Source organism: Aquarana catesbeiana, linkage group LG04 (genome assembly GCF_042186555.1).
Source record: "Aquarana catesbeiana isolate 2022-GZ linkage group LG04, ASM4218655v1, whole genome shotgun sequence".
Lineage (NCBI taxonomy): Eukaryota > Metazoa > Chordata > Amphibia > Anura > Ranidae > Aquarana > Aquarana catesbeiana.
Window position 1 is genome coordinate 562,808,786 of NC_133327.1, and position 23,780 is coordinate 562,832,565.

At 44.3% G+C, this 23,780-nt stretch overlaps 1 protein-coding gene across 2 annotated transcripts in view; it reads left to right on the forward strand.

Moving 5' to 3' along the window:
- Positions 1-603: 603 nt before the first annotated feature.
- Positions 604-23,780, forward strand: part of CNST (consortin, connexin sorting protein) — a 225,364-nt gene continuing 202,187 nt past the window's right edge. For both annotated transcript variants that reach the window (XM_073628017.1, XM_073628018.1), the window contains exon 1: positions 604-730. The gene's annotated coding sequence lies outside the window, so the exon portion shown is untranslated. The remainder of the gene's footprint in view (positions 731-23,780) is intronic.

The window sequence follows — 23,780 nt, forward strand, 5'->3', positions numbered from 1 at the left end:
CTGCCAGCTTCCTACTGCGCACGCGCGAGCGGCGCTTTGAGAATGGCCCCGTGGTGTTCTGGGAACACACACAGTTCCCAGAAGGCAACGGGGCCGCTCACCGAGGAGCAGAACACGCCGCGGAATAGGAAGAGGCAGATTAGGAAGACTGCCTAGCAACAAGGGTTTAGGTAAGTTTAAATTTTTTTTTTCAAATGTTTTCTTCTTTAATTTTTTTAGGATTTTTCATGCAATTTTTTTTTTAGGGTGGCCCTCCACTTTAAACACTTATGATCGATCAATCCTGTATGATCATTTTTTTTCTGCCACAGTCGACAGACTGGGGTTGAATGGAATTGTCACCATGCATTTAGCTGTGCTATATTCATCTGGCTCGATCAATTGGTCGCTCAGTTTTATTGCACCGTGTATGGCTATCATTACACCCGGGCACTATGTACAATGTTCTGCGTCTTCTATCTCACAGAAAAAATAACGTCAGCTCGGAGGACAGAGCACACAGACAGCGTCCGCTGACTTCCACCTGTCCCTACCCAGCATGCTGTGCGCGCACCCTCCGTGCCTGCACACCCCGCCCCTCTGTGGTGACGTATCCCCGGGCTGGTCACGTGACGTGTCGGTGGCCTCATCTTTGTTGCGTTGGTTGGCTGGTGAGGGAGCGGAGAGCCCGGAATAGGGAGCCGGGACTGTTCTGTCATGGGGGCTGGATAACGACACCGCTACGGTATAGGTGAGTGAGAGCGGACGTGTATATATGGGGTCCTCTAGTAATGATGGCTTTCAGTCCTGTCACTGGTCATAGAGCTGGGGATGACAACGTTCATTACTGAATGGCACTTACTGAGGGGAGCATTCAGAATCTGGAGCAGCTGTGCATGGTAACCAATCAGCATCTAGTTTTCATTTTCAAAGCTCAGCTGCACAACCTGAAGCTAGAAGCTTATTGGTTCCTATGAAGAGCTGCTCCAGGCTTAGTAAATCCCTTCTTTATAATTGAAGTTATTAGGTGTCCAGGTATTAGAGGAGCTGATTGGCTGTGTGAATTCTTCAGTGAAAACCGGGCCTTTTATATGTAGAGGATTGTGAAGTGTATTGGCCTTTTACCCCCATATGATGGTGAGTATTGCTGCAGTCTTGTCTAGCTGTACCATGGCAGAGATGCTGCGGGTGGTGAAAGCGGACCTTCCCTCTAAGCGTTCTCCTTTCCTCCCTCCATCTCTTCCTTCTCAACAAGTTTAACCACTTGTCTACCATTTGCCATTAACCACTTACTGGGCACTTAAACCCCCCTCCTGCCCAGACCAATTTTCAGCACTGATGCACTTTTTTTGAATGACAATTGCGCGGTCATACAACACTGTTCCCAAATGAAATTTTTATCGTTTTTTTTTTTTTTTTCCTCACAAATGGCTTTCTTTTGGTGGTATTTAATCACAGCTGGGGTTTTTATTTTTTGTTGAACAAACAAAAAAAAAGATGGAAAATTTTGAGGAAAAAAAAAATCATGTTTCATAGTTTATTATAAAATTTTGCAAACAGGTAATTTTTCTCCTTCGTTGATCTGCACTGATGGGGACAGATAAGGCGGCACTGGTAAGTGACACTGATGGGGTAGCACTGTTGAGGCACTGGTAGGCAGCACTGTTGTGCACTGCTAGGTGGCACAGGTGGGCATGGATGACTCTGTGGCGGCTCTCCTTGATCGGGACCGATGTCCCTCTGAGAGCCGCGGGTGATCAGTTTTTTTTTTTTTTTTTTTAAATAGCCGATTACCGGCTCGGTTTACATCACATGATCAGCTGTCATTGGCTGACAGCTGATCACGTGGTAAGGGGTCGGAGTCTCATAGACTCACTGAACACAGAGCGAGCCGCACGCGCCCTGCAGGGGGCACGCAGGCCACTCGGGCACGGAAGGACGTCTATTGACGCCCTCCTGGGAAAGTAGGTCTGCGCTGTAGCCGTCGTTCGGCTATAGCGCAGATCTGAAGAAGTTAAAACCTGCATTTTTTTTTTTCTTTTGTTAGAAATGACTGAAACCCCTAAAAAGTATATATTTTCTGAAAGCAGAGATCCTAGAGAATAAAATGGTGGTAGTTGCAATTTTATATGTTGCACGATATTTGCACAGGTAACTTATCAAATGCATATTTTCAGGAAAAAGTACACTAAAGTGAATTTTAGTGCAAACACAATATTATAGCCAATTTTAAATTTGTTGGTAAAAATTTTAAAAGGTGGGGTTGCGACGAGTAAATAGATACCAAACAGGCCAAATCTGAATATTGCACACACCTGTAGAATCACAAAAAATTATGGTGCCCAAAATCCTCCCTAGATAATGTATTAAAAGTCTTAAAGCAGTTGTAAACCCTGTGAGAAAACAAACAAACAAACCAAAAAAAAATATGCATAGAGACAAGTGTAGGTGCAAACAACTCAGGAGTCATATAAATCTCAATGTGAATCTGCTAATAAATCAACATTCTATGATGGGACAGAAAAATGGTGAAATGTCCATATAACATACACAGGCTAATAAGTCTATGTGGTCATGCTGGAGGGGCTAAAAAAAAAATGAAGGGAAGCAAGCAGGGCTACCATCATAATGAGATAGAAACCATATTCCAGGAGCTGCAAAAAAACACAAGTGGAGAGGCGCCTCTGGGTGCAGTCGTTTTTTTAAAAACACAGCTTTAATAACACAGTAAGATCAACTCACATTTGCATGGAGATAAAAAGGCATGGTATCAATATGTTAGGATGACGCTCCAGATTCCTGTGCTGAGCAGGTTCATTGCTTTAAGCGATGATAATGTCTCTTCCAACAGATGAAAAAGCCGGCTCTGGAAGGCGGCCTCAGAACGAGGCGTGGAACGCAAGGGACAGCTGACTGCAGGGGGATAATGTCATCAAAGGTGGACGCGTTTTGTGAGCATGCGCACTTGAATGTACTGCAAGTTGCGCTCCTTTCTCAACAGACCTGGTCTGTCCCTTGCCTTCCACGCCTCGTTCCGAGGCCGCCTTCCGGAGCCGGCTTTTTCATCTGTCGGAAGAGACATTATCATCGCTTTCAGCAAGGAACCTGCTCAGCACAGGAATCTGGAGCGTCATCCTAACATATTGATACCATGCCTTTTTATCTCCATGAAAATGTGAGTTGATCTTACTGTATTATTAAAGCTGTGTTTTCAAAAAAACGACTGCACCCAGAGGCGCTTCTCCACTTGTGTTTTTTTGAGCTAATATGCACCCCATGCTAGCGCATTATGAAGTACTTACCTTAGGTCGAAGCCCTCGCAGCGGCACCCGGTCACCGCTCAGGGGGCTGACATGTTCCCCCGTCGTTACTTTCGGGTTGATGTCACTCCTGCGCATGCTTGCGGGAGCCCTCGGTTCGGGCAAGTAGCTCTGAGGTTTCGGCACAATAAGCCGGACCTTCAGAGCGCATGTGCCGCTGACATCAGGGGCTGCATTCAGGGTGAATATCTCCTCAACGGTGCACATTTAGGAGATATTCATTTTACCTACAAATAATAGGCTTACCTGTAGGTAAAAATCACAAAGCTTGGGTATACAACCGCTTTAAGTTCCCATTCACACCGTTGCGACTTGTCATACGATTTGGCAGGTCCAAATCGCATGACAAGTCGGCAGTGGAACTGTTCAAATCGATGCGACGTCGACTTTGCGGTGCTGCACCGATTTGAAAAAGTGGCTCCTGCACTATTTTTGTCAGTTTCGGGTTCGACTTGCAGGGTCATCTGTGTGTGAATTTGCACAGATGTCAGCCAAGTCGCACCTGAAGTTGCACTGACACGAGGCTTTGAAATCGTGCCATTTTTAAAGTTGGATTGAGTGTGAACCAGGGCTTACAGGTCTTCAGTTTAGAGTTAGCTGTGAACAATGGCCCTTGACTTTTTGCTCTCATTCTGATTTCTGTGACCATACCTCATATGTGAGCCTCAGTTATTATTTACATACATGCTTTTTTTTAGGTGAGGTTTGTGAAGGGGGTGCTTAAAATGTTTTAAATTTATTTTGAGCCTTTTTTTTTTTTTTTTCTTTCCTGTTATTGCTATCACATAGGGGGCTAATAATCCTCTAGTGCACCTATTCCAGCACAGATCAAGCTATTATAGTGGCATTCTCATTACACTAGCCGAGGAATGATAGCTGTGACCCCAGATGTGACCAAGTACCGGTAGGTGGGGTGAAACATGTCAGTGCTGGTTGAGGCCATATCCACTTCTGAAGCACTGGGTCGGTTTTGAGCAGAGTCAACCACAAATGTAATACATATTACTTCTGGGTTCATTAGTCATAGGAGGAATTGGGGAACAGATGTTCCCCTTGCTGTAACCAGGGAAGCAGTTTCCTGTGGTCTTTGGCTCCCCAGGAGAACAAGAGAACCTGAAAACCACGGCAGGAGCCACTGCAGAGGGCACCCCTATGAGTACCCCATCTAGAGCTTCCCGAACACTTTTATTAGAAACTCTTCACTGGCTCCTAAAACTGGAGCAGCAGCTTTTGAGCTTGATTCAACCTCGTGTCTACCATGACATTTATAAATGTACCTTAGTAGACAAGTGGATGAACACCAAGATTTTTTTCTTTTTTGTTTAAGTTTTGTTCTGAGGTCCACCCCCCCCCCCCCCCCCCCCCCCCGCCATCCTTGCCTAGGTGACTGACATTTCCAGCCTCCTGGTATATCTCCTTCTTACATCCCAGGAAGTACCAGAAATCCATGCAAGGCTGGGGCTGTTCAATAGTAACCACAGATCCGAGTGCTGCACATCTGTTCCTGTATGCAATGCTCAGATATTTCTCAGGGCGTATGCATCTCTGCACCTGTGTGAATGAGCCCTAAGGGAAATGTTAGAAATGAACGGCTATTAACAAGACTATCAAGTTAAGCTGTATTGTTGACACGTTTTACACTGATGTTAAAAAAAGTTTTGTTTCAAGGCCTCGTTTACATGGACGTACTTAAAGTGATACTAAAGTCTCAGGTTTTTTGATTAAAAATAACAAATATGTTATATTTGCCTGCTCTGTGCAGTGGTTTTGCACAGAGCAGCTCCGATCCTCCTTTTCTTGGGTCTCTCGCCAGTGCTCCTGGCCCCTCCCTCCTGCCCATTACCCCCACAGCAAGCAGCTTGCTATGGGAGAACCCACCCGAGCCACAGCTCCCTGTGTCCATTCAGACACGGAGTCGCTGCCCGCCCTGCCTCCTATCTCTCCTCATTGGCTCTCTAACTTTGACAGCAGTGTGAGGCAGTGGTGCCCCCTGTGTATCTCTGCCAATCAGGAAAGAGAGTCCCGGACAGCTGAGTCTCTCCTGCAAAATCGCTGGATCGGAGGCAGCTCAGGTAAGCATTAGGGGGGCTGCTGCACACAGGTTTTTAATCCTAATGCATTAAAATAAAATACCTTCTGCCTTTATAATCACCTTAAGCGCACATCGGTGCAAAAGAGCCATATTCACCCACACGGGGTGCACAGGTGTTGTGTGTATCCGCATTCATGTAGTCGCATTCATGCCAATTGGGACAAAGCGACTGCACGGACATTGCTGCTGATCCCAATTCGACATCCGTGTGGGTGCGTGTCCCCGAACTCACACTGTCTGTGTTTGGGGACACACACCCAAACCCACATGGATGTAAAATTGGGATCTGCCGATATGATTGGGACTATCTGCATGAGGATGCATGCAACACAATGCCTTTAGGCATCTAAATGTGGTGAAGACGACTTGCTGAAGTTCAAACTGAGCATCAGAATGGGGAAGAAAGGGGATTTGACTGTCTTTGAACGTGGCATGGTTGTTGCTGCCAGACGGGCTGGTTTGAGTATTTCAAAAACTGCTGATCTACTGGGATTTTCATGCAAAACCATGTCTAGGGTTTACAGTGAATGGTCCGAAAAAGAGAAAATATTCAGTGAGTAGCGGTTGTGTGGATGAAAATGCTTTGTTGATGTCAGAGGAGAATGGGCAGACTAGTTTGAGATGCTAGAAAGGCAACAGTAACTCAAATAACCACTCGTTACAACCAAGGTATGCAGAAAACCATTTCTGAACGCACAACACATTGAAGCAGATGGGCTACAGCAGCAGAAGACCACTCCGGTTGTGACTACTGTCAGCTAAGCGCAGGAAACAGGCTACAATTTGCACAGGCTCACCAAAATAGAACAATGGAAGATTGGAAAAACGTTGCCTGGTCTGACGAGTCTCGATTTCAGCTGCAACATTCTGATGGTAGGGTTAGAATTTGACATAAACATGAAAGCATGGATCAATTCTGCCTTGTATCAATGGTTCAGGCTGGTGGTGTAATGGTGTGGGGGATATTTTCTTGCCACACTTTGGGCCCCTTCGTACCAATTGAGCATCATTTACACTCCACAGCCTACCTGAGTATTGTTGCTGACCATGTCCATCCCTTGATGACTACAGTCTACTCCTCTTTTGATGGCTACTTCCAGCAGGATAATGCACCATGTCACAAAGCTCAAATCATCTCACCACTGGTTTCTTGAACATGACAATTGGTTGTCTGTTCTCCAATGGCCTCCACAGTCACCCCTTTTCTTTCCAATAGAGCACCTTTGGGATGTGGTGGAATGGGAGATTTGCATCATGGATGTGCAGCTGACAAATCTGCAGCAACTGCGTGATGCTATCATGTCAATATGGACCAAAATCTCTGAGGAATGTTTCCAGTACCTTGTTACATCCATGCCACTAAGAATTAAGGCAGTTCTGAAGGCAAAAAGGGGTCCAACCCTGTACTAGCAAGGTGTACCTAATAAAGTAACCGCTATGTGCGGCCCAATCTGGCAATATACAGCCCACACATGGGTGTATGCTTTAGTATACCTGTATGAAGGAGGCCTGATACAGCAATAAATAAAGTATTGGCATCTTATTTTATTAGAGTTTTCTATTGTGCCTGTGCTGCCAGTGGTGTTATACCAATGTGACTCAGAGGAACCAGACCATGATTGGTTGTCCAGGGAGGAGGTGACAATTTGAGCAGTTTTGATAGAGTGCAGAATTGTTGAACCCTCTGATTTTGTGTCATCTGTGTCTCGTTGGGAACAATCCCCTTCTTTTGAGATACAGCAGAAGTGAAAGGACATGACGCCAAGGTGAGGGAAATGTCCCTGGAACAATTGTTCCCAATGGAAGATCTCATCTCCTCATTCTGAAGACAACTCAAAATGTGGGATTTCCTTCACTGGACAGTGTTCTCTAGGACACATCGAGAGGGTAAATCTCCCCCGCAGGGACACAGGTAGTAGTAAATACCTGATAGTTTTCAGCCCCTCACCATCTAAACTAAACCTAAATAAAAGTTTTGGAAGCCGTGGAAGCTAAAGTTAGCTGTATGTAGAGGAGGTCACATAATGCATTTGATGGGAAACGCCTACAATCTAGAGGAAATGCAAACGTGCACATATTATATTGTGCTTGGTAAATGATGTTGATGATTGGATGTTCATATAATTTCTGACTCATGGACTGAGTATGAGTAAAGGCCATTTTACATATTTAAAACAAACCTGTTTATCCTTGGTGTCAGTGTTTTGCAATGCTCACTATTACCCTTAGCAGGTCCCACGCACACTGCTCATGGAAACATATTGGTGCAGGTTACAGACTGTTTCCTATGAGGCTCCCAGAAGCTTAATAGAGGCATCTGTCACTTGTGTATTCTTTCATAAAATCCCAGTCACCATGGTGATCACAAATTGACCAGGAAATGTCCTCTCATTTAGTGTTCTGAAATGTCCCATCTGCTCCATATCAAAATACTTTTCTCCCTTCTGTTCTGATGAAGTGGGTCCAGCACTGTTGAGTACCGTATGGGTCTGGTAATAATGGCTACATTATCCTTGATGTAAATACCACGTGATGTATCCCCCGCGTGCTGGGACTTTGAACTGGAGTGAATGTAGGTATTGGTGCCTACTTTTGTAAAATTGTATACTGGGGACCTGCTGCAATGATTTAAAGTGTTACTAAACCCAGGACCCTGCATTCACTATATCTGTTCTCCCACAAAATATACAGATCCTGATCCAGTGCTTGTGCTGTGTAATCTGCCCCTCTCTAAACTGTAAAAAAAAAAAACCCCTAAACCTGGCACTTCCTGTACGCCCTCTCTACACAGTACACAGGCCATGTGGCCTGCTGTCAATCACATCCAATGACGTGGCGCTCCGGGGGGCGGGGCCTAGGGATACAGTGAGCGGCTATGGCCGCTGGCTGTATCACGGGAGCGCGCCCGCAAGAACTCACCACCATGCGAGGGAGCTCGCATGAAGGTGATTAGTTCTTGCGGGGAGGAGCTGAAACAGCCACCGAGGGACCCCAGAAGAGCAGGTTCGGGGCCACTCTGTGCAGAACAAGCTGCACAGTGGAGGTAAGTATAACATGTTTGTTATTTAAAAAAAAAAAAAAAAAATTATCTTTAGTGTTCCTTTAAAATTATCACTGCCAGCCTCTCTATTAGAGGCTGGCATAGCACCCTGTCAGTAGTTTTAAAAAAACGAGTGTTCTAAATGCCAAATTTGAGCTGTCTTCAGGCCGGTCACTTGACTCGCGGCCGCTTTACAGCTCTGATACAGGGCTTCTGTGGAGGAGACGAGCTGCCACATAATTTTCCTGGCTGACGTCAGAGGGAGATCACGGCTCCTCCCACAGAAGCAATCCATCGGAACAGCCGCGAGTCATGTGACCGGCCTGAAGACGGCTCAAATTAGGTCTTTAGAACACTCTCTCTTAAAAAAAAAAAAAAAAACTACTGACATAGTGTTCTATGCCAGCCTTTAATAAAGGGGCTAACATAGTTTTATATAGATGGGTTAACAAACCCTTTAAACACAGCGATGGTGTGTCGCCGTACAGGTAGGTCGCTTCGCGCAGGCGAGCCAACCTGCCGCAGTTAATGTACGTGAGCCGGTCTGCAAGTGGGTAAATAGAGACATCTTAGGGGCTAGGAATTTCGAGGGTGAAAGAGACAAGGTAGCACAGGTCAGAAGGGCTTAGTCTGATGTTCACGATGGAAAAAAAATATAAAAGCTTTTAACAATTTCTATGTGTAGGGATATCCCTGTAGGAGCTGCTTTGTTTGTTCAGTCTGTTACTCTGCCTCTCAACCCTAATAACAGCCTCAGCCCCCTCTGGCACACCTGGCAATAGTCTAAGTGCAATGACCAATGAGAAACACGCACGTTATGATTAAACACAGAAATTCTTTACTACAATATTTCTATGGAAAGATGACTGGCAGTAACAGTATATATTCAAGTAATCAACTTGAGAGCAATAACTGAGATTAAGAGCAATATAGCTCAATCCTATATTCAAGCTTCTCTCAGGAGATTCCAAACCTGAAACTGTCCCCAAGAGCAGAGGTACACTTAAATGGCAAATCACAATGTGACACTTCAACTTGGATTGGTTACCTTTACTCAGGTTGGCTCTAGAAGTCCAGGCAGGAGGAGAGCAGAGGAATGACTTTGTGTCAGGCCTCTCTCTTCTGTCCCCTGACACCACAGGCCCAACTTAAACACTCTATACAAGTCAACACGTAATAGCTTAACTTCTTAGATAAACTGTCCCATACACCCAATGCATATGCAGAGCCCTGAATATGTGTGTGTGCGGATCCGTATGGCACTGGTAGCTTTAGTCCTTTTGAAGAAAAGATAAGATTTGGTGCACTTAAACTCCTGTAGCGGGCCCAAACATCACAACTGGCCCAGCTCATCAAGTGAAATGGGCAGGATGCTCCTCAGCAAGGTGAGAGGACAATGATGTCTGTATACAGTGTCCCAGAAATGGATAACCTTATCCCTTATTCCTGTGGTACTAAAAGTGTCAGCAAGATGACTACCAGCAACGATGTCTGTATATAGTGTTCATACTCCTTCTGTGGTGCAGTGTCTCTGTTTCCTGCAGATGGGCAAAATGCCCTTTCACTAAATCCTGTGATCAAGGCCCAAACGAATGTCCTGGAACAGCGGGCTTTCTTGATGACCCGACTAGTCACCTCACACTGGAACGCTTCACCGTCGGTGCAGGTGCGCCTTGATATGCACCTCGAATCCCCCTCTCTCAGGCTGGATGTCCTGACTGGGGGTGGAGGCCTGAATTGCGCGGGGAGATCTGAGAGACAGCATCTCTCCCTCAGGTCTGGTCTCTCTCGCTGCCTCATCGTGACTGACTTTCCCCTCAGGACACAAAATGGAGTCCTCAGCTCCTTTTTGTGCAGAGCATCCAGGGCTTTGTAGTTTCTCCCTGCATACCAGTCTATGGGGCCGTTTTGTGAGGGAACTGCATGTCCCAGAATCCATTGCAGCTCATCCTGCAGTTCAGTCTCTCTGATTGGCTGCTGTAACTGTGCCTTTAATTGGCTTTCTTCTTCCTGCCAATAGGGGCACAAGAGAGGCTACAGAATGAACAGCTGTGTGTGTCAGGGGGTGAAAAATCCCATGCAGACACTGACAGGTGCTTTCTCCCTAACTCAAGCTAGAAAGCCTGTGTACATTGCTCCGGCCAGCTTGGCGGGGTTGTGGGCATTGCGAGCATCAGCATCCAATACATGTGTTTGTAGTAAAGCTTCTAGACATGCACTGTCTGGATACCAACATGTGGGTCCTAATTAAAGCAGCATTTAACTGTATCTGAGGACCACAAAGTGATAACTATGTTTAATATTGTCCAAAGCAAACTCTGCTCTGCATCCATGTTTCCATGCTTTATTTTGTTGAGAAATCACTTTGAAAAACACCCCTCTAGCAGTTCTCGCTGCAGCCATCTTCAGCAAGGGCAGAAGAGTCTTGTAGCTTTTACTTCTGGAATCCATCTCCCCCTAGCTTGGGCATGTAGGCAGGAGGGTGTGCTTAGCTGAGAGAGACCCTCCTCCCCTCCTCCTTCTAGACTAGAAACCAGAAAGAAACTGAACAAATGTGTAAAAAAACAAAAACAAAAAAAAAAACCCAGGGGCCAGTTCACACCACATGTAGTCCAGTGCATTTTTTTTTTTTTTGTTTTTTTTTTTTTTTCTGTCAAAAACACATGGAAAGTAGGTTATATGGTTTCCAATGGCATAGTTCACACCAGTGCAGTGGTGTGAACTATGTGTAATGATTGAGTTAGTTTAGCTTTGCTTTAAGAAAATTTCTTTCTGAGAGATCAACTGAAACCTCAATAAAATACCACAGCCTATGAATGACTAGCAAGTGATCAATTGATACCTTAATCATGTGTATCTGGTTATAGTCACATTAAGTTGGTTCAATGTGAGAGCATGTATAAATGTGTAAAATATACATGGATCGTGGCTCCTACAGCTATATTCAATCCATTTGGCCTTATTAAATATTTATACTTTAGCTGTCATTCCAAGAAGTCTGATCCTTTCTTTTTGTTTGCATCAATGAAGCAAGCACATTATTTGGAGTCTGTTTCTGAAAGCTAATGCAAAGAAACAGTTAAGGGATTGTAAAGTCTCTCCAGGTTTTTCATCTTGATGCACTAAGGTGGAAAACCTTCTGTGCTGCAGCTGCCCCCAGACCCCCCCCCCCTTTTTCTTATCTGAGCCCATCCATTCCAGCGATGTGAACCAGCCGCCGCTGTCTCAATCCTCTTTGGTTATATTGATAGCAGCAGGAGCAATTGGCTTTCAATCACATCCATTGACATGGGGGGGCAGTCTGTCTTGCTGTCTGTGTTAATGGACGCAGCAGCTGGACTCGGGAGCGCGCTTGCACAGGTACCCCCATGGAAATCGGCTCTCTGTGGGGGCACCCGGTGAAGGGAAGGAGTCAGGGCCACCGCTGGGGCACTTCAGTAGAGGAGGATCCGTGCTGCTCTGTGTAAAACCCTTGCACAGAGCAGGTAAATGTAACATTTCTTTTTTTTTTTTTTTTTTTTTTTTATATAACAAAGTCATTTGAACTTTTACAATCACTTTAACGGTGTTGTCTGTGGATACCAGAAAGGCTACAATATGCATTCTGCACTAGGAACGCAAAACATGGACGTTGTTTAATGTCTGGTCTGCACAAGTTAGGTTTACTCTTGCTTACCATAAAAAAAAAAGTATGTAATTCGTGTTTCTTGAAAGGTCTGATGCATATAACATAAAGGAAACCTATAAAGAGTAATGTGTAAAAAAAAAAAAAAAAAAAAAAAAAAAAAAAAACTCTTTCTAAAAAGCTGACTCCTATGCTGAGCTCATAACTTCAGTACTTTAGATGTTGAGCATGAACAAGCATGTGGATCAAAACCTCTGACTTTACTTGATTTTTCTGATCTGCATATTTGTTCCTGGTTCAATTATTTTTGGGAGTGTAGCAATGGCACCAACTGTATTTGTCTCAATATTGGTTTCCATTAAACTCAATTCACACCTGTGCGGTTTGTTTTGTGTTAACGCGTTATGGTGTGCATTAAGGCAACCCATTCACCCAGACATTCATTTATTCAAGGCTGTTCATGTGCCACAACTGTCCTGAAATCTTACCTACACCATTTTGAGGAACAATAGGAATAGTTCAGGCAAATCCAACTGAGCTGGGTGCCAAGAGCTCTCTGATCCCCCACAGCTGTAATATGTGTCACTGGACCTGGCTGAAATTTGCCCAATTTTTTTGCATTTGTGCTTTTAGGTTATCTAGTAGGGCTGGATACATTTATGCCATCAAAGTAAAAGAGATGTTGTGGGGAAACCTCTTTCCCATGTGGCTCCCTGTGTATATTGGCTGCATTTCTAAATAGGTTCCTGAGACTCTCTTTTTATTCCTGAACTATACCTGTCTTGATCTTTGAATTATACAGCATGAACCTCTGTACATATTTTCAGTTTAATTCTTTAGGTTCCTAAAATCCAAATTTTAAAATGCCAACCAGTCTTTCATGGTCCTGCTCTGGCCCATCCAATTCTTCCTTGTGGGCCCCAGTGTGACTTGTGGCTTTACTTACCAATAGGGAGATGAAGATCTCGGGCAAAAGTGCACCCATGCAAGGTCTGGTCTGTATTTGCATATACCCAAAGATTTGGTCTACTGGAATCTTCTGGAAATAAACTTGGCATGTGTTTTTTCAAATTTAATCTTTTGGCTTTTCACAATAATGGGTTTTGCTTCTCAAGACTGGGTGCCTGAATGGCCAGTTACCAGGTTTGAATGCTGTTGTATGTGTGGTGAGAATCCTAAAAGTCTAAAGCTGACCATAGAAAATCGCTCAATTTCCCCCTTCGACACAGTTAAAGTGATTGTAAAGCTTTGTGTGTGTGGTGGTTTTTTTTTTTTTTCTTTGCCTCTACTGTACAGTTCATTTTGCACAGAGTGGCCCCCAATCATCCTCTTCTGGGGTCCCCCAGCGGCGCTTTCAGCTCCTCCCCTGCATCGTATAATCCCTAGGAGAAGCGCTCTCCTGGGGGGGTTACATTGCGGGCGTGCTCCCGAGTCCAGCATTTGCGTCCATAGACGCAGAATGTAGGACTTGGCCCGGCGCCCGCATCATTGGCTTTGATTGATAACAGTGCAGCAATTGGCTCCCGCTGCTGTCAATCTATCCAATCAAGACCAAAGCACCCCGGGCAGAGATGTCCAGCTTATCTCTGCCGAGGGAACGAAGGGGGTCAGGTGAGTAAAACGAGGGGGCTAGGGACCGGTCACTGTCAGGTTTTTGGATGCATTAAGGTGAAAAAACACAAGGGTTTACAACCCCTTTAATCCCTCCCGTGAAGCTCTTGTGTTCTTCCGGCGGGGAAGCCCTCCCAGTTGGGAGAACTCAGTGATTCATAGCAGCTTATAAATCTGACAGGCTTGTTTTAGCAAAGTTGATCGATTTTTAAGTTGGGTACATTCAGCTTGCCCATAGATGGTTCGAATCTTGGCTGGTCCCTTTTGAACTGGTCAAGATTTGAATAGTCTGTGGCCAGCCTAACTCCACTTTTAGACTCTGCAAAGTGGGAACAAACACTTGCAATCAAAGGCTTAAGTGTACTTCCATTAAAAATGGAGTTACACTTTAACCCAGTGTACATTTGACCCAGAGCTGACCCTAACCTACTCAGGAATTTCGGAAAGGGCTTCCATCAGGTGAAGTGTGGTGGAGGATCACAAATGGAAGGCAAGCAAAACTTGTGTAGTGGGCAGGCTATTCAACAACCTGCTACTTATCTCTGAATAGGCAAAATACAGATCCACTCTATCCTTCACTGCTACAAACAACATCATGGAGCGCACTGATGGATGGGAAACCTCGCTGGGAAGGGGCATCCGATGTATTATTTTTATTTTGGTTCTGTTTTGAGCAGGTAGATGACAGAGATTTGTGCAAATCAATGGGTGGATCATGTGTGCCCTCTAACCCCCCCCCCTCCTTTTTTATTTTTACTTTTTTTATTTTAATTTTTTTTTTTTTTTACACCACTTCAATACTGCCTATTGTCATATGATGTCCGCAGATGGGATCTCGCACATCACCGAGGAGCCGGTGTGCGTGCCTGGCGGCCGCGATGCCCGCTGGGCACTCGCGATCGCTTGTGACAGAGCGGGAACGTGGATCTGTGTGTTTGTAAACACACAGATCCACTTCCTGTCAGGGGAGAGGGGACAGATCGTGTGTTCCTAGTATATAGGAACACCGATCGGTCTCCTCCCCTAGTCAGTCCCATCCCCCTACAGTTAAAATCACTCCCTAGGTAACACATTTAACCCCTTGATCGCCCCGTAGTGTTAACTCCTTCCCTGCCAGTGACATTTATACAGTTATCAGTGCATATTTATAGCACCGATCGCTGTATAAATGTCAATGGTCCCAAAATAGTTTCTTTATAGTGTGTACCCCACTTAAGGGTAGTATAGTGACCATTAGGTATTTAGCCTAGGTTCACATTGTTGCCATTTGGTGGCTATTGCCGGCAATGGCACAGTTTGAATCGGTGCAACGACGCACTGATTCCCAGAATTTGTTTCTGTACTACTTTTGGCAACTTTGGGTGCCATTTCAATAGACATCTGTGCAGGAACCCGCACAGATGTGTCTGAAATCAGACTGAAATGCAGGTATGAAATTATGCACCCAACCTGAGCCAGTCACCTGCATCCCCTGGCAGGCTGGCACTCCCTGCCTCTGCCTGTCTCCAGTCCAAAGACTCCGGGAGTTGTAGTGGAAAAGTAAGCTGCTCTCAGTTTTTCTCTATGTATCGCTAAACTTCAGGTGGCACTGTTGCAGGCTTGCACCCATCCAGCGCTCAGCCAGAGCCAGTCACATGATGTGCGTGAGGCCCCGCCCCTGCTGGCCTCTAAAGACTCCATCTCCAGGAGTTATAGTTTCCTGCTGCGCGCCGCTGCTCAGTTCTTCTCTCCACCCAGCGCCACCAGGAACTCTAGCGCGGTCCGGACTACAACTCCTGGAATGCAGCGTGGCAACAACACAGCCAATCGGTGGCCAGCGCGGCCGACTTCCTCCACAAAAACAAAAATGTCAGCAGATAGCAGCTGTTTTGAATAGAGGTTAGGCGGCCTGGGGGAAATTTCCACTCTGCCCCCCTGCTTGAAACCCCCAAACATATTTGTGCAGCGGTCTTTCAAACGCAATTTTTTTTTTGGGAAAAAATACTTTTAATAAATTTAAACAAACAATAAAGTTAGCCCAATTTTTTTTGTCTTTTTTAATGTTGAAAGATGATGTTACGCCGCGAGAATCGTGATATTTATTCTAAGCAAAAAAATTGTGATTCTCATTTTAGCCAGAATCATGCAGCTCTAGCTCACAGGTGTGGAGAAGATGTCTCTTTGACCAGTTATTTTTTCTTCGATGGGAAAAGTCTTATCCTCGGCAGCATTTTATACCATTTCCATTTCCTGGGTTATGGCTCATCTGCTTTCTGGTAAAGCTTGGGAAGCACCATATCAGTAGTACAGTATGTTCTTTCTGGGTATATTTATGTTATTTGATGTACCTGTGAAGCAAGGAATGAATGCTCCTTGGATTGACAGCTTAGTACAGACCCTTTATCCTGCTCTGCTCCCCTGCTAATTGCATGCAAAGTTGATGATGAGGCTAAATCAAGTTTGTGCTTGGGTTCCCAGTAATTCCTAATCATGAGCCTCAATTTATTCCGGTTGTCTTAAAAAAAAGTTCAAGGTGATCTAAAGTGGAGACTTGAGTGAGAGATGTAGGCATGACTACTGGTATCCTCCTGGGGTCAAGAAGCCATCTGCACCTTTTAACTACACAGTGAGTTGTCTGCTTTCTGTGAAGGAAGGTCTCAACAGGAGTTTGAGCTCTGGGTGTGATGACAGATGGGGAAGATGAACACCTGAGAGTGAGAAACAGGATAGAGACTGAAGGGTTGCCAGATAACTATAGGCCATACAGGATACCTGACAAAGGAGCTGGCGATGAGCACATTGGTGGAACCTAAGAGGGGGAGAGGTGAATTCAGGGATAAATGTAAGCTAAAGGTCTCAAAAAACAAGATATTTCAAATCTTTCTAAGATAACAAGTGGAATTGTATGATGTTGGCCTAAAAGATATATTTTTCATAAATTTTATTTCAAATAATTAAGGGATCGTACATGGTAGGCATGTGCATTTCCTGTACCCCTCCTGGCACCCATGATGTGTGTATTGTGGTTTTGTTTTTTAACCATTTTACCAGCTGAGTAAGATGTTTTATGGAATGATCCTCTGTAGCCATTTGTCTCTGGTTTGCCATATAGATTGATCATAAGGTACAGCAAGAGATCAAACCTTTTCCCTGTCTTGCTTGAGCCATAAGACCAAATTCAGGTCTTCTTATTACCACTGCCATGGAGTTTGCTGCTAAATTCCATCATGAAGGAAGTCTGTCACAAATAAGTGCTACTCATCATTATTCCAGACTATCGCTAATCCTTGGTCATGTCACTTGTTAAAAAACAAAATAAAAAAACAGACATGGCCAGCCCCCTCATAAATGTTTTTTAGTTTTGAATGCAATATATCAAAATACATTCTGTGCCAACTGCTGTGTACCATTCTCCAAGATATAGACTGTGACAGACCTAGCCGGGAAAGAGACTTTTGGAGGGGACTGTATGCTAGCCTCTTATCGATCGGGGGCCCTTGCATTTGGGGGAACGGTGCTCTTTGTGAGCTTGTATGTCTGGGGACCCTGGATTTGCCATATTAGAATAGGGGCTGATTCATAATGCTGGGACAGATACTGTTAGGAGATGCTGATGTAAATTCCAACACCTGTCTGTCTATTGTCTGCTAAAATGTGTATTGTAAATAAATCTACTGTGGGATCTAAGAGTCATTAGATCTAGGGCTGAAACAACTAATCGATTAATCGACAACTAATCGATTATGAAATTAATCGATTACTATTTTTATAATCGATTAATCGGCCAGTAACATAATGGGGTTAAAAAAAACCCTAAAACGAGCCCTTTATAGAAGAGCAAATAATCGCTACTGCAAATATTACTTTCACAGTTCTATACTAAAAAAAATTAACCCCTTACAGTAGTGATTATCTGCTTTTTTTGTACTATAAAGGGCTAATTTTAGTTTTTTTAACCTCATTATGTTACTAAACTTCTTAGGCCTCTTTCACACGAGGGATCCATATGTCCGTTTTTCATCCTTCCGTTTTCGGATGAAAAACGGACATACATGTATCCCTATGGAGCGTCGGATGTCAGCGGTTTCATGTCCACTGACATCTGACCCGCTCCGATCCGAAAAGTGTAACGGAGGAAAACCCTACTTTTCCATCCATTATCGGATCGGGTGACGACGGACACTACGGTCCGTCATCACCCGATCCCCCATAGGGGAGAGCGGCGCTCTGACAGGTCCGTCGCTGCACAGTGTGCAGCGATGGACCTGTCATCTTCCTGCTCAGCGGGGATCGGCGGAGCCCTTAGACCTGGTTCACATCTATGTGTTTTTTGGTGCTTTTTGCAGAAATGCACTGCAGCTCATTTACATGTTTTCCTATGGGACACGTTCATGCAAAATGGTGCTTTTTTGGTTCAATATACTTCAATTGAAAAGCTGCATAAAAGCATGTAATGCGTTTTTGCAGCAATTTGTGTTTTTTAATCTGCCCAACAACAAATTGGCCAAAAAAAATGCAAAAATGCAAATCGCAGCAAAATCACGTGCGCAGAAATCAAAACGCACAGCAAAAAGCACTGCAGAAACAGATCAAAAGCAAACTGCATAGGTGTGTACCGAGCCTTATGCTGACCACACGGATCAATTTTCAGACAAGAATATTCAGACGAAAAATCTTTGTACATTCGCTGAATGAAAGAACGAACGTTCTTAAAATGACATTATTTTTGAAGGAAGACATTGTTTTTGTTTTTAATAAAAAAATTTGATCACTGAGTCTGATGATATTTACCAGATTCACCCTTTAATAGTATATACAGTATATCTCCTCTAATAGTTTATACAGTGTATCTCTTCTAATAGTATATACAGTGTATCTCCTCTAATAGTATGTACAGTATATCTCCTCTAATAGTATGTACAGTATATCTCCTCTAATAGTATGCACAGTATATCTCTTCTGTCTGTTATTCTCAGAGTGGATTTGATATTTTGCTCCCTAACCATATAGTTGGTTATTTATATGTTCCACAGCATAGAGATATTTAAGAATAAATTACCTTTTTTTAAAAAACTTTACACATTAACTAAATTATACACCACACTTTTTTTTTAAGGTTATTAATCGAATAATCGATTAATCGAAACAATAATCGGCCAACTAATCGATTATGAAAATAATCGTTAGTTGCAGCCCTAATTAGATCCCCATTGTTATTTGTGTTAATTAACTCTGCTATTGTGTGAAGAAGAGTCTATGTTGATTGATTGGATTTTCTGAACTACAAGACGGCCAGTCTGGCCTAACGGTCATGTCTGAGTCTTCTAGTCTGTCTAAAGGGATTAGTTAATTAGCTCGTGTTAATTAGTTAATTAGGTTACAGCTGTATTGTTAGAGTAATATGAGCAGGAGGTCTGCACCTACACTTTGAGTGTATAAAAGCCTGTATTTTGTCAATAAAGATAGATTCCTGTTTGAACTTACATACAGCCTGCCTGGTGTTTGTTCTGAGCTATCACAACTGGGTTAGAACGGCACATAGCTGAAGTTCTAATCCTGGAGCATTGGATGACCGAATCATCAGACGTTGCAATCTGATCCAATAGCTGCAGAGGAGTGTCGGGAGAGTAGAATCGAGCGAGAAAGGGGCTCGTTACATTGGTTGGCAGCCGTGGGATTTGCTCTCCAGTTACTGGGACACTCCAAACCAGCCTGCAGGAGAGCCACGCTGAAAGACTTACTTGGGAGCCGTGGAGGGAATGGTGGGATCGTGCTTCCTTGCCGTGAACACATCCAAACCATCACCTGGATCCATGGTAGCAGGAGAGGAGAGATACCAGCCACCATGGATGAGGAATTCAGAAGGAGGTTGCGAGAGAAGGAGATACAGCACAGAGGACCAGTATCAGAGCAGGTCCTGCTAGGATGGCTTGATTCTTTCCGCTGTGAACTCTGGAAGGAAGCGCTAGCCCGTGAGCAGCGACACCAGGGAAAAGTTCTCCCCTCCATCCATGTGAAGTACTGGTCGCAGTATGAAGTGCGAATGCTGTTTTTGGGGGAACAGCCGAACCAGGAGTGGACAGCCGAGTTAAGCAGGCTGATCCGAGCAGAAATGCGGTTGGACGAGAGCTACAGAGCCCTCCAGTGGTATGTAGCCCAAGTGTGCCCATGGACAGCGGATGACAGCCCCACGGAAGGCTTTGACTACGATGGCCTGGGATTGTTATACTGGAGGCTGTCCAGGGACCCTGACTTTGGAAGTGATCGGGAGTGGCGTTTGGAGGAAATAATGGAGCACAGAGAGCGGAGACTGAATGTCTCAGAAGTGCACTGGGCACTGGAAGATTTGGAGTTTCTGGCCGTTCAGGAATGGGAGTTGGAGATCGCCTACAAACAGCTGTTAGACTCTGCTCAGCAGCAGGGTGGTGCTCCCTTTGCCTGGGACTATCATGAAATACCAGTTGACAACTCTGAAATCCTGGCTGAAGAGTTGACAATGTGGCAGAGTAACGGTGTACTTTGCCAACCTGGCCCCGCAGCTATGGCGGCAGAGGTCTTATGGCGGATGCAGCAAGTGCTGACTGACCTTGATTAACCTGTTTCTGCATTGGATGATCTTGGATGGAGGAATGTGCCTGTCCAGCGGAATGCCAGAGAATTGGCAGTGGAAAATCTGAAGATTGCCGTCCCCAAACCTGAAGTGCTGACAACAGGGCAGAGCTCTGCTAACCTCTGCCCAGCACTGATGGCATCTTCTGGGTTCCACGGAGAGGAGATGGTGAACCTTTATCCCCAGACACCAGTTGCAGAGACAGGGGATTTGATAGACTTTTCTGCTGAGGAAGAACAACCTGGTGAGCCTCCAGCAGAAGAGGAGCTGTTATTAGGGCCAAACTTCACTATGCTCTGCCCAGCACCAACAGAAGTATCTGTGAAGTTACAAGGAACTTCCCCAGCTGAAGCGCTGGCAACTGGACAGAGGGTCCAAGATCTCTGCCCTACACTTGCGTCGGTTCCGGAGGCTCAGGGTGAGAAGGAGGTGGTCACTTCCCAGCAGCAGATCAGGATACAGGGGGGGAGAAGGGAGAGGAGGTGTTCGTCGTCCCTCCCCAACAGTTAGCCGGAGCAGATGGTGTGGGGTTTCCAGCAGAGGGGCTGGCAACAGGGCCGAGTACTGCTGGACTTTGCCCTCAACTAACAGAGCATGGATGTCCTGTGAAGGTGGATGGGACTTCAGTCTCCACCTGTATACCCCAGGGTTGCTGGGCAGTCGGCCCAGATCCCCAACAGCATGACGGAGTGAGCCCAGACACCCTGTCTTCTCTCCAGTGGCAGAAAGGACTCCAGGGAGAAGTGCCAGTCCAGGCCTCTCCCCAGCAGCAGATATGTTCTCTGAGAGAGGCAGAGGTTGGCTGGGTGAGTAATGCTTTGTTTGGAACAATTTGTTTGGGGTACTGTGTGGGTACAGGCATTAGAGGACTGGAACTACTGACTAACTTCGGAGTCAACCCGTCTGGGGTCTCCTCCTGTGTTAGTCTCCTGCCAAAAAGGGAGAAATGTGACAGACCTACCGGGAAAGAGACTTTTTTGGAGGGGACTGTATGCTAGCCTCTTGCCGATCGATCGGGGGCCCTTGCATTTGGGGGAACGGTGCTCTTTGTGAGCTGTATGTCTGGGGACCCTGGATTTGCCATATTGGAATAGTGGCTGATTCATAATGCTGGGACAGATACTGTTAGGAGATGCTGACGTAAATTCCAACACCTGTCTGTCTATTGTCTGCTGAAAATGTGTATTGTAAATAAGTCTATGGGATCTAAGAGTCATTAGATCCCCATTGTTATTTGTGTTAATTAACTCTGCTATTGTGTGAAGAAGAGTCTATGTTGATTGCGATAATGTTGATTGGATTTTCTGAACTACAAGACGGCCAGTATATATCATGGGTATATCATGATTATTGTAAGCCTTTTCATACATATTCTTTGTTGGTATTCCAAATATAAATATGTATATTTATGTTCATTTCTGTGCCTTTCAGACAATGGCAAAAACTTATCCCTGAAGAAGAAATCTAATCATTTTGAAATGCGTCGGATTATATGATTTTTTTTGCCACTTCTGTAGTGTATCATATTTGTTTTCTTTATAAATGTATATTATTTTTGTATAATAAAATTTATTCAATTTTTAAATTATTTCTATCTTTTGTTGCCTTAAAAATCCCAATCATATGAGGTTCCTATTTTTCACTGTTATGGGATGATGGCAACCCTTTCACACTAATTTTGGAGAAGTCTATATTTATTCAAGACGGCCAGTCTGGCCTAACGGTCATGTCTGAGTCATCTAGCCTGTCTAAAGGGATTAGTTAATTGGCTCATGTTAATTAGGTTACAGCTGTATTGTTAGAGTAATATGAGCAGGAGGTCTGCACCTACACTTTGAGTGTATAAAAGCCTGTATTTTGTCAATAAAGATAGATTCCTGTTTGAACTTGCATACAGTATGCCTGGTGTTTGTTCTGAGCTGTCACAACTGGGTTAGAACGGCACATAGCTGAAGTTCTAATCCCGGAGCATTGGATGACTGAACCATCAGACGTTGCAATCTGATTCTATAGCTGCAGAGGAGTGTCGGGAGAGTGGAACTGAGTGAGCAAGGGGCTCGTTACACAGACACTTGTGTATATATACACGTATATGTGTGTGAAAATATAGAAAACCATTAGCAGTAATGCATAATGCTCCAGATCTCCCTCTTTGCCCCCTTTGCAAGATTTTAGGTTTTTTAGAAGGCATATTTCACAATTTCCCCCCCCCCCCCTTTTTTTTTTTTTTTCCCTTTCTCTGAGTTCTGTAACATGAGAACTGACATAACTATTTATAGTCACTTTTTAAAATATTTTGACAAGTTTTGAATGTGTCCCCCTCCCATTCGGCTCTGCTGCTGATGTGGTTATGGTTTTGCATGTTTCCATTGAGCTGAGGTTTAATCTTGCTTCAAAGGAACGCCCTTGCCTCCAGTCCTAAAAATAGTTGCCAAGAATTTTTTTTCTGCCTGGCAAAATAGATTTTAACGTGATTTTGTGGGGTAAGGAGTCTTGTTCAGCGGACCATACAGTATATACTTTGTGAAGCAAAATTGTTTGATTTAAAATAATACACTACGATTCCCCCCAGGCACTGATGAGCCATATTTTTTAGTTTTTTTTTTTTCGGCCAATATTTAAAGTTGATTTTTGCCAAAAGCAGGGCTTGACAAATTTACTTTGAATCGAAGAGCCAGCTAAAAAAGTTAGAAGCCAGTTTTTTTTTTTTTTTTAACTAACAAAGCTTTTTTTTCAGTGACCAATACCCCTTCTCTTATGTAGCCCTCATGTGTATCTTTACAGATGCACGACGCGGGTTTACACACACAGAATACATGGAGGTGTCGGTATGTGAAGTAAAAAAAAAAACTTGAGCTCTGCTGCAGGTTGTGTGGTGTGTCAGTTGTTTTAAAAAAAAAAAAAATAAAGATGTTATCCACTTGCCTACTGGGCACTTTCACCCCCTTCCTGTCCAGGCCAATTTTCAGCTTATAATTTTTTTTTTTTTGAGACTGATAGAGCTATCTTTTGTTGGTATTTTAATCAACACTGTTTTTTTTTTTTTTAAATTGTTGCTTAAAAAAAAAAAAAAAAAAAAAAAATTCTTCTTAATTTTTGTAAATAAGTAATTTTTCTTCTCCACCGATGAAGGCAATGGTGAGGTGGCACTGATTATCAGTGTAAATGTACCTGTCAGAATTCCTCTTTCCTCATGCTGTGACAGCTGTAACTGGCAAGTCTGTTTGCAATGTGATCAGCTGTGATTGGCCCTTTTACCTCAATCCAAAGGACACATCGCTCAGAGTGTGCTCTGGGGGCACGCAGGGAGGCAATAGACACCCTCTGAGAAGTAGCCGACCACACGGTCAGCAACCAGCTGCCCAGTGCCTGGAACTACATGTCAGGTGTGTTGTGCAAAAGTCATTGCTTACGCCTGACAATGGGCTGACACAAGCCCAGGTCACTAATTCTAGTCACAATGGTGACCTGGTGCCTGGGATTTGCCAAGCTCTGGCCTAAAGTGAACCTTTGCTTGGCATATG